The sequence below is a fragment of the Triturus cristatus genome, chromosome 12 (genome assembly GCF_964204655.1).
Source record: "Triturus cristatus chromosome 12, aTriCri1.1, whole genome shotgun sequence".
Taxonomy (NCBI): Eukaryota; Metazoa; Chordata; class Amphibia; order Caudata; family Salamandridae; genus Triturus; species Triturus cristatus.
The window spans coordinates 113987350-113999437 of NC_140595.1; the positions used below are offsets into that span (position 1 = coordinate 113987350).

The 12088-nt window shown below is 43.9% G+C and overlaps 1 protein-coding gene and 1 long non-coding RNA gene across 2 annotated transcripts in view; one reads left to right on the forward strand and one right to left on the reverse strand.

Moving 5' to 3' along the window:
• The window catches only part of LOC146772796 (uncharacterized), a 93813-nt gene extending 86965 nt beyond the window's left edge, over positions 1-6848 (reverse strand). The window contains exon 1 of the mRNA XM_085638034.1: positions 6779-6848. The gene's annotated coding sequence lies outside the window, so the exon portion shown is untranslated. The remainder of the gene's footprint in view (positions 1-6778) is intronic.
• Positions 6849-7060: 212 nt separating this feature from the next.
• LOC146772798 (uncharacterized) lies at positions 7061-11591 on the forward strand. Its single transcript, XR_014971905.1, has 3 exons — positions 7061-7218; positions 7770-7967; positions 8761-11591. It is a non-coding gene; the product is annotated as an uncharacterized LOC146772798 (long non-coding RNA).
• Positions 11592-12088: the final 497 nt, after the last annotated feature.

Sequence of the window (12088 nt, forward strand, 5' to 3'; positions counted from 1 at the left end):
TAAAGTGCAGATACATTACAAGACCACTCTATGTAAACAAAGATTTCAATGGTTCAATGATAAATGCAGGTCAATATAGCACCTAATTTTGAGGCATAAAGGACATCATAGAATCTTGATTCGAGTGATTCAATCACCGTAAAAGAAAACAAAAGTGAAAAACCAAAACTTCAGTGTCAGAATTCAGAGACAATAAAAACGCTGATAAAATTGCATAAAAAATAGTGAGTGACAGGACAATTAATCAAATGTCGATCTTCTAGACACCCAAGCTGGTAGTAAAACAAATAGGACTGTCAGGATAACATGATCTGTTGGAAGTATCTGTAGATACATCAAGGCTGGCCTAACTTGATTAGAATTCAGGGATTTCAACAAAGGAATTAAAAATTGCTTCCTCGGCCAGCCATATTAAGAACAGAACAGGGTAAAATGCAACATATCCAGCAGAACATATTGTCGCAGACGCAGGGTTCCCTTGCCTTAGGCCGCATCCACCCAGAAAGGGGGTGCCAAAAAATGATGTAATTGGTTGAACCTGAATCTGGCCAGTAGAAGCCTATCGTGCTGTGAGCGGACCTTGACGAGATACGGCTACAACCCTTGCACAGCTTTTAGCAGCATGTGACCACAAACTGAAGTTTTCGGAAGCTCTAGGTACTCTCTCTCTAGGTGTGAATGTTCCAAGAACAGCCTTTTGACACCCCCTAGCTCCCGCTCCGAGAAAGAGGAGGGATCGTCACAAATATCTGACCTACCAATGTGGTTAAAGGCTACTTAACATGGGCTATCCAAGATATTCTGTGTGACCGAAGAGAGCCACACAGTCTGCTAAAATCATTTGATTTAGTGACAGTTCCCCCCTGCTCCAATATTTTTTTTCTTCTATTCTTCAATTTCAGAAAAATCTTTTCCCTTCTACATTAGGGACACATTGGTATACCATTAAGGCATTCCATGTGGAAAGTGGCGTAGTTAAGAATGCAATTTTCCCGGGTCGAAACACCGCTTTAAACATTCGTCGTGTCCAAAATGTCCTAGGCAGACAGCCGTATTTGCAGGAAGACTCGGTTATACTGTCATTAGATGCCACCATGCCACCGTTTGATTCCATAGAATGGCCATACCTCTTCGGGGTATTGGCGAGGTTTGGTTTTGGTCCACGGTTTCGACAATGGGTGGCACTACTCTACACTAAGCTGCGAGGTCAAGTCAGAGTAAGCAATCACACATCACGTGCATTTGCTTTATAGAGAATGACCAGGCAGGGTTGTCCCCCCAACTGTTCGCGTTGACAATCGAGCCGTTAGCACACTGGATATGGCGGGATGTTTCGATACGAGGACTGCGATGGAGCGAAGACAAAATATCGCTATACGCTGACAATATCCTAAGATACTTGGCATCCCCTCGGGCCTCTATTAACAGCTTGCCTAACGTCATCACTAACTTTGGCAAATATGTAGGTTATACCATTAATTGGTCCAAATCTGTATTATACGTTCTACACGGCCCTCCACCTCGGTTACCTCGCGGTTACACGATTGAATTGGCCACTGAAGGCTTAAAGTACTTGGGCATTTTTATCACACCTGACCCCAAAACATTTTATGATCAAAATCTTCTGGGCCCCCTCAAGTGGCTACAAGAAGACGTTAAACACTGGAGGTCGCTGCCCATGTCCCTCTTGGGAAGGGCAGCCTTATTTAAAATGCTTGCACTCCCTAGATTTTTATACGTACTTCAAAACTGCCCATATTTTACCACCATTGAAGGGGAACTCCGTACCTTATTGTGGGACGGGAAGGCACCTCGCATCGCCCTCCAGAAGCTAACAAAAGGGTGGTACGATGGGGGGATTGCCCTTCCGGATCTACACCTCTATTACTGGGCCTCACAACTGGTGGCCATCAACCACTGGATTTATGGCTCCCCATCAAACCAGTCTTTCCACCTAGAACAATACCAAACAGGGCGGGAGGGGTATTTAGGTGCTCTTTACCGCAAGGTCAGAAGGAGCCGGTACCTGGGGCCTATTTCACAAACTGTGGCCATTTGGCATAAGGCCACTAAGCGCCTAGGATGGGCGGATAAACTCACAAAAGCCACAGCGTTGTGGCCCTCTCAGTGGCTAGGATCGCTCTGCTATCACACAGGGTTTGATAAATGGGACACCATTGGCATAACCAACATAGGGGACCTGGTCAGCAAGGGAAAACTTCTCACATTTGAGGAACTGCAAACCAAATATGCTCTCGCACCAGGAGAGGTTTTTTGATATTTGCAGATCAGACACGCTCTTCTCGCAAACATTCCAGGCCTACCCTCCTTGCCAGATTCCTCCCCTTTAGAGGACCACCTTCTCTCGGACCCGCTCTTGACAAAAGCTATCTCTTGCACCTACCGTAAACCTTGTAACAATTTACCTGACTCCTTCCAGACTCTTCAAGACCGCTGGCAAACAGACATAGGGCCAATAGATGACAAGGATTGGCAAACAGCATTAATGTCCCCCAGGGAAACGGGGATAAATCACCGCTTTCGCCTTATACAACTAAAAATACTCCACAGGTCCTGTCTCTCCGGGGTACTCCTGGCCAAAATAGGTAGCCATGCAGATGCGTTGTGCCTTAGAGGCTGCGGCCAAGACAGTACATTTTATCACATTCTGTGGGACTGTCCCAATATACGTCCACTGTGAAACAGTGCAACCAAAAAAATGAGACACACTGGGTAAACACCTTCAATTATCACCGCAAATGGGGATTCTGAATATATGGGAGGCCACCGACCTGACAGACATAGAGCAACAATGGGTGGCACTAGGGTATCTACTGGTGAAACGGGCTATAGCAATGCTCTGGGGATCGAACAAACGGCCATTGACGGTTGGATGGATGGCGGAGATGGATAGATGCATGATTGCGGAGAAGGAGGTCTACAAACAGCGGGCTGCCCTAAGAAGTGGGACAAGAAATGGGGAGGGTGGAATGCCTTTAGGAGGGACATTTGTACTTCTCCAACAGAAGATATGGCGATGAGGAGAAATCGAAACAGTGACCTTTCAAATCATTAAATATATGTAGTCTGTGAATATTGATGTACTATAGTGCATGAAAATTGGAATGTAATATGGTATTGCAATGGTGACTGTGCTTTTAACTATAATAAAATTGTTAAACCAAAAAAAAAAAGAATGCAATTTTCCTGGTGACTAGGATGTTTAAAAGCTTTGCTATTTCTAAACCACCTGTACGATCTTGGGATCTCCCCATGGTTTTATAGCTTTGGCATGGTAGATCTCAAATGTCTATCCTTTAAGGTCCTTTTCTTAGTCTCTATTACTTCTGCCCATCGGTTGGGGGAATTTTTTGCTCTCCTGTGCCACCCACCCGTTGTCACTTTTCTGGATGACGCAGTGGTTCTTAGACCCGATCCTTCTTTTCATCTTAAGGTCGTATCTAAGTTCCACTATTTTCAAGAGCTTATTCTTACTGCTTTCTTTCCTGCTCCCACTTCTTAGGTGGAACGTAGACCACATTTGTTGGATGTTAGGTGTGCTCTCTTGATTAACCTTGACAGATACACCTCATATTCCAAGGAATACAGAAAGTCCAATTCTTTGTTTGACACTTTTGACATTGCAGGGAAAGGTAAGAAAATGTCCAAGATCACTCTGAGCCGCTGGATGAAAGAGACTATTGCATTACTATGCCAGCTCTAATCTTCCAAGATCTCCAGGACTGCAAGGTCGTTTCACAAGAGGAGTGGCTGTCTCTCGGGTGGAATTGAAAGGTGTAGCATGGGATGAGGTGTACAGAGCCAGGACTTGGGCTTCAGAGCACACCTTTTAGAGACATTATAGGTTGCATTAACTTTTGCATGATCAACAACATTTCAGTTCTGCTGTTTTGTAGTTAGTATTACCATGAACAGTGTTTTGTGTCTTATTGATAGTATAATGGTCAGGAGGTTTTTGGCATTAAATTACTTGGTGCTGCATTATTTCTTGGACTCCTGAAGTTTATCTTAGCAGAGAACGATATTCAGCTTTGGTATACCTCATAGGTAGGGACTGGTTCGAGGACAAGGGACCAGGAGCGGCCGGTGCAGGTCAGAGCAGTGAGGTGGGCGGGTGGAGTGTCGAGAGATGACAAGGGAAATTAATTAATTAATTTTCCCTCATCGTAAGTGGAACTCCTAACGCCGCACCACTGCTCTTACCTGCATGGTCCGCTCCTGCAAGGGACATAGAGGTAATGCCCGATTACTTACTTACCAGTAAACGTCATTGCTTTTACTCCTACTCGACCCAGTCATTAGTTACCACCCACCCTCCCTGGTACCTAGGCCTTTGATTAGAGACTTGGTCTTACAAGAAGTACGCTACTCTCTTGTAGTAGCCAGCTCAGGGTGGGAGGGGTTAGATAGCATTTCCTGTTTTGTTTCCTGATTTGGGATTGGACAACTAACCTCATAGGCAAGGACTGGGCCGAGGACGAGTAGGACTAAGAGTAATGAAGATTACTGGTAAGTAATCGGGGCATTAGTGGCTACACTTTGGAGATACACAATGTTCCTTTTGCAGTCAATACAACAGACTATGCAGGCAAAACATGACTTTTTTGCCAAAGGCCCTCAATCTCGAAAGAGCAACATGGTGTACACAGAGCAGTCAGATGTGTGGGGCCTTCGCTTACTCAAGACAGAGCCCTCATAAAGTCAGTACTTTGGAAGATGCAAGATTCTATGTGCCAAACTGACATGAGGTGAGGATGCAGAGACATTGCAAAGACACAAAGAGAGATGGGAAACCATAACACATTACAGAGGTGAAGCAGAAACTGAGACATCAGAAAGAGACACCCATAAAATCAGAAGAATGTGCTGTTCCTAAAACATCCCTCCTTGAAACTTAAATAAAACTGAGACAATGCTGTGCAGGCTGCAAAGCTCAAAATGTTGGTTTGCCTTCACCCTGTACTATGAGAGAATGGGTACATTGCATTTTACATAAAATGGTCTTGGAGAAGGACGGAGAAACATGACTCGGCATCTTGAAAGCCTCTTGTTTACCAAACAGGAGTGCATGGGATAAAAGTTTTGGATCGGGGAGGGTGTTAGTAAAGGTTATTGAGGCTACGCAGAGGGAGAGGACAACAAAAATGAGGAACATGGTGGATGAATCCAAAGTGCATATCTTTAAAGATATAAGTTGTGCAACAATGCAGCACTGCAATATTGATTAGGAGGCTGAATTTCCAACAGCTCTAAAAGCATCTCCTGATACTATTTTTTGTGGCCTCAATGCATGTCCAGCTAAATTGTGGGTTTACAATGGGGGACATAGACCTTGATGTTCTCCAATCTGAGTTTTGCTGGAGATTATGTAACATCAAGCTGGAGAAACAATAAAAATTGAGACAAGTTTGCAACCGTCTTAATAGCGAAAACACTGGTTACTTTTGTTTGCAGCACAATTTTGCGACTCAGCTCAGCTCGTAATGAAATCAAGTCTGTTAATGCATCTCTCCTTTTCTTCTTGTTCTTTTTTCCACCCAAGTGCGAGACCAATGCAGGATATTGTTTGTGGTAAGGTTGAAGCAGGAGGATCAAGGGAGCCGGCAAGACAGAGTCCTGGAAGCCAGGAAACAGGTACGTGGCAGGTGAAGAAGCTTAGCAAAGGGGAGGAGTGTAGAGGGTCTTTAAATAAGACTGCTTTAGAACGTACATAAAGGTAACATTCTAATTGTAACAGGGAACAGGTGCAGATAATTAACTTGATGAGGTTGCCTTCTAGAAGGTGCTTTAAAATGTTCACAACGGTTGCGTTCTAATTGCTTATAGCAAGGAACAGGTGCAGATGATTCATTTAATGAGGATGTATTCTAAGATAAGTTTTAGAATGTTCACAAGGGTCGCGTTCTAATTGCTTATAGCAAGGAACAGGTTCAGATGATTAATTTGATGAGGCTGTCTTCTAGAAGGTGTTTTAAAATGTTCAGAGAGGTTGTGTTCTAATTTCTTATATCAAGGAACAAGTGCAAGGGATTAATTTGATCAGAGCTGTCTTCTAGAAGGTTCATGTTGAGATCATCTGTGCCGGTGTGCCTCTACAACACTGTACCCCGCTCCATACCACAATACTTTCTGACACTCGACTCCGATCTGTGTTCCTCCAACGTACACCGTTCTACTCTAAGCCCCTCCACTCTACGACACTTTACTCCACTCTATGCTATGATACTCTACAACACTCTTTTCCACTCTACGACACTCCACTCCGCTCCATGACATTCTACTTCACTCTGTGCCACTCCACTCAACTCCATGCCACCCTATACGCCACAAACTTTTAGCCATGGTGAACATCAGCCATGCTGGTGTACAACAATGCTAAATCACATTGGCAAAGCCAAAAGCTCTTCCGTAGGCCGCACTTATTGGCTTTGACAATGTTTGATGGAAGGTAGTGTGGCTTTTTGTAATTTACTTTCTGACCTTCTAAAAGAATTAAATACATTTTTTAAATTAATTTTAAAAAAGAACTGGGAGGGACCAATAGAGGAGCAAGTGGGGAGAAGCAACTGGGAGTGGGCTGGGGGAAATAAAATAAAAATAAAGCCAGGTGGAGAGGAAGGTAAAGCAAAACAGGGTAGTGAAAGTGGGGGCCAGTCGTAGAGCGTCAGAAAAACCTTAGTGAATGCCACCATCCGAGAGAACTACACCAACAAATGATATAAGGTCAAGAAATACCCTCGTTGGAGAGCTCAATTACCGTTTGCTCGTTTTCTCCTTTGCCATCTTCTGAAAATGTTTTGCTGCAGAGGAGCTGCGGAATTCCAACATGGCCGCCAACTCAAAGACATTAAGTTAGCGTTCTATGCCTCAGCCCCTTTTAGATTCTTCCAGGTTTAATTGTGCATGCGTGAAGTGCACTTCAACTGTTGTCCGCCTGAGAAGAGCAGTGTCTTGGTTTCGCGCCTGTCATTCTGACAGGAATTTCAGTCACAAACTCCTCCTTTTTTGTTTCTCGTACTCTTGTAGGCTGGTGTGCACACCGAGAAGTATACTTCTCTATTGACCATAGTCACTTCCTATGAGAGCTCATCGTTTGTTTTTGAGAGCCTGCAGTAGAAGACCGTTTTAAGGGAAATAAATGGTCAGTTTTCTAGTTGACTGCCAGAAAATCAGCACTACATAATCTTCAAGCCTCAAGTAAGGTTTCTCTAAATAATTTTCTCTGAGACAGCAATTGCATGAGGAAGAAATAAGAGGAACGACTAATACAAGACGTAGAAATGCTTTAAAAAAAAGTAAAAAGGAAAGTATCCAGAAGTTTCCTTCATCTTTCAAGTGAAAGAGTTACCTTGCAGGATATATTATAATTCCTTTGCCAACATTTACATTTATTATGGAGCCTTCTTAGTACTGAACTCTATTCAAGAAAGTCTCCTTAAAAGTATATGAGAGAGTGGCTTTTGCCTCAAGTGTCTTAGGTATGTAGAGAATTGTTTGTTGTGTAAAGTCATTAGTATTAATTCAGTTATGATATAGCTTGATAAAAGAATGCTATTTCTTTGCTTATGAAAATTATTTATTTTAGATGTCTGCTTACAACACAGCGCCGAACATAGAAGGACACACTAGAAGATATTGAGGCTGTAGTTGAAGGCAGTGTCAGGAACCCAGGCAGTCTCTCTTTTTTTTCTCCCATCTCCCCTTCCTCCGGGTGTGCACTTGCAAAAAGGATTTTTTCTCCTTCTCAGTAGGCATCGGAGGGCATCGGGAGGATACTCATCTGCCTCTGTGGAACCACTTGGCATCAGGTCAGTCTCTTGACAGAGAAGCACAAAAGGGACAGAGCAACATGATGTAGACCCACCGCCACCTCGCAGAGCAGCAGGTGGTGTAGGTGCCGCAGATGGGAGACACAGACATGATGACATCACCGCAACTATTTCTAAGTGAGTAATGAGACAAAGCAAATAATGACTGTTGATGAATGATGTGTTTAATTAACCTTGACATCAGATAAAAAGTGTGCACACAGCCTCACAATCCTCACCACTGTGTGCTTGGAGTGCTCATAATGGCATATTCACACTCCATGCACATTTACAACCCTTTTTACTCTTCTTTCATGGGTTACTTCACCCATTTGCATGTCTCTGCCACAGCATTAACTATATTTTGTGCCCATGCGCAGCACTGCTACGGTCAGTGTTCACACTGTCCTCCCTTGATGAGGGTTCTGCTGCTGTCCCTTGCCTTGCACTCTGCCGTCTGGGCTCTGACAGGTGGAGTGATGCTGCTTGTGCTTGCGACCTCCTCACTGTCTCCAGCACCCAGTGCACCTGTGGCAGCTATGTTTGCTGTCTGTAGCTGGTCGACAGCATTGGTAATCTGTACCAATCCCCTTGCAACATCCTGGCTGCAGTGGGCCATTTCCACTTGCATGGAGACGGTGCGTCTTGGTAGGACAACTGTAGCATAGCAAAGACGGTTGACCGCCTTTATGTACCCATCCATGCGGCTAAATAGGCGTTGCTTTTCACGACACCTTGAGCCATGTTCCCTCTGCATGGTGGTGTATAGCTGTTGTATTGCTACAGTCATGACCTTCATGCTCTCTGTATTTGCCCTCTGACCCTCTGCAACTGTGTTGTTCAGATCACATATGCCATCCTTGATATCCCTCATGTTATGATTCAGGGACACCAGCTGCCGTTGCATTGATCTCATGCTTTTTATTTGCAGCCGTTGCACCTTGACCATGGTGCCCTGAGGACCAGAGAAAACAGTGGATTCCTCCCTCTGCTCAGCAACACGATGTGACCTTGCTCTGTGTCTGAGGCTACTGATGTTGCTACGCTGCACAGGAGACTGATGAATTCGACGCTGTGCTAGCTCTCCAGGCATGGACTGTGGATCTTCCTGGATCTCTTCCCCTCCTCCCTCCATCTCCTGTAGGGGTGCCACAGTATACCTGCTTAGTCTTGGTGCAGGTGTTGTTTCTGTGCTTGTGTGTGACTCTTCCTCCCCTGCATGTTGTTGTTGCTCAGGTGCCTCATCAATCTGGGTGTCTTCTGCCTGTGGCGCAGGTTCTCCTGTGAATACAAGGTAACTATTTACTTTGTGTCCTTCTGTCTGTTTTTTTGTTTTAAATGTACATGATTTAGTATACCCACAAAGTGTGCTTAGCTTTCTTATTGACTGGTGTGAGTATACTGCAGATATGTTTCTCTGTGTCACTGTTTGCTATCTAATGTTTGGGACTGCATCTCCCATGATGCATTGTTGGGTGTTAACAAAATGTGGACTGGAGTGGCTATCTTACTGGCTCATTGGGTCTTTTTGGATTGTGGAGTTAGGAGGGTGATGGCTCAGGGGAAATTGTGCATGCATCTTACCTTGTCTGGTGTTGTCTGTGGCTGAGCTGTCAACATCTCCTATGCCAATTATGCTTTCTGGCTAGAGGGTGGACTGCGCCATGTCCTCCAGGGGTGTTGTCGCTGGCTCTGTGGATGGTCCTCCACCTGTTTTTTTGCATCCTGAAGCCTTTTAGTAACCTTCTCTTTAGCCCTTGAGCGCAAGTCGTACCAGTGTTTCCTTAGGTTTTCAATGGAGCGCTGTGTGACCCCAATTACATTAACTTTGGCTTGTATTTCCAGCCAGATATTCCTCTTTTTAGATTCTGGTACGTGCAGAGACTTTTTCCCGAAGAGTTGCTCATGGCTCTTCACCATTTCCTCAATGAGGACCTCAAATTCCTTTTCACTAAATGTATGTTTTCTTTTCCTTGCTGCAGGTTCCTTTCCCTCCTCTTGTGTGTCCATTTTGTCAGTTTGTGCCTGTCTTAACACTCCTGATGAGCTCCTGAGTGGTGTGCTCCTGCTCTCAGCCTCTCCCACAGCTTCAGGCACTCTGAAACAGCACGGGCAGGGTCCCTTCCTGCTTGTGATGTCATCAGACTGCACCTGAATAGCAGATTCGCTAAATTGCGATTTTTTTAAAAATTGTGAACTTGCGAATACCGAATCTGTAATTGCGATTCGGTATTTGGATTAGCGATTTTTACGGAATCGCTAAATATTAGGGATTTTTTTCTGACATATCGATTTGCGATTCTCAAATAGCGATTCAGTAAAAATCGCTATTTGAGAATCACAAATTTGTTTTTTCATACATCTGGCCCTATATCCTTTATTTTAAGAAGGAGGAGTTTAATAGAGATGTACAGGAATAGAGTGGTCCTCGAGTCCCAGCTGTACTGCAGTTGAGGGGCTTGTGGAAGTGCACCTAACCTTAGGTTCTGTTGGGATCAGTGAGCTTTCCAGCTTCTTATCAATTTAGACATGCTAAGTTGTTGTTCCTGCTTTTACTACCTAGCATGAGCAGAGAAAGGGTAAGTGTTGCATTGTGGTGGGTGGTAAACTTTGCAGAGACCTCCATTGTTTTTCAAGGCCTGTGAATGTTTGCACACCAGCACTAGAGCTCTGAAATCTGCACATGAAATGCAATCTCTCCCTTGTTGTCCTTACTTACTATATGGATGGAAGCATACTATTGCATTATTTTATGAAAGCTCACATTTGTATTCATATTCATAAAACAAGCATTTTCAATGCAATAGGTCTTGCATTATTAAAGTTTGAGCTGTTGGCATTGCTAATAATAATGCAACACCAATAGCAGCTCAAAGATTCAGTAATGTAAGACCTATTGCATTGCAATTGTTTTTTTTGTTGTTTTTTTAATATAGCACGAACTTGAGTGAAAGGTGTGTATTTATGTTGCATTGAGTACAGTGTAATAATGTGTTGTGTTATTATGTGGCACAGAGTGGTATTGTGTGGAGTGTATCTATCTTGCATTAAGTAGAGAGTAATTATGTGACGTGCAATTATGTAGTACTGAGTGGTATGTGGAGTGTAATTACGTTGTATTGAATACAGTGTAATTATGTGATGTGTAATCACACAACCACACCCAACCACACACACAACCACACACCCAACCACACACACAACCACACCCACAACCACACACACAACCACACACACAATCACACACACACACAACCACACACACAACCACACACACAACCACAAACACAACACACACACAACCACACACACACACAACCACGCACACACAACCACAGCCACACACACAACCACAACCACACACACAACCACACCCAACTACACAACCACACACACAACCACACACAAACACACACACACACACAACCACACACACACACAACCACACACACACAACCACACACACACACACACACACACACACAACCACACACACACAACCACAAACACAACACACACACAACCACCCAACCACACTCACACACAACCACACGCACAACCACACACACAAGCACACACACACAAGCACACACACAGCCACCCACACAACCACACACACACACACACACAACTACACACACAACCACACACAAAACCACACACGCAACCACACACACAACCACACACGTCTCATTATCTATTCCTACCTTTTTGGAAGAAGATGTTGCACTCAAATGATGTACTTGACGATCGTTTAATTAATTCTCCCGTCCCTTATTTTATTCCCTTAAGAATAAATGTAAAGAAAATTGTTGTTTGTTCATTGTAAAGTGCATTAACCCCATTTCACAGGTAGAGTGACACTATATAAAATGTCAAATTAAAAAAATTGCACTGGCTGACTACTACTAGTTTATGGCTCCCAAACGCCAAAAGCAGCCTGGTCTTCATGTGATTTACAGAAAGGTAATTCCCTTGAGATTATGTGTTTAGAGTCGGTACAGACTTCCTTGAAGAGCCAAAACCATAGGTTCTAGGTCAGCTCAACTTCAGAAGCGAGGAATCAACTTAGACTGATAGGTCACCTGCATAAATCACAAAGAGGATCAGTGCAATGACACAATCTCGACTCACTCCCCTGCTGCCTTGCTAGGCTTTTGACTATAGTGCCTGCTCAAGTATCTAGGCCAAAAAGATTCTCCTACAATGCACTTTGATTGCCAGTCAACCAGGAAGGCTTTGCCATCTTGGCCAATAAG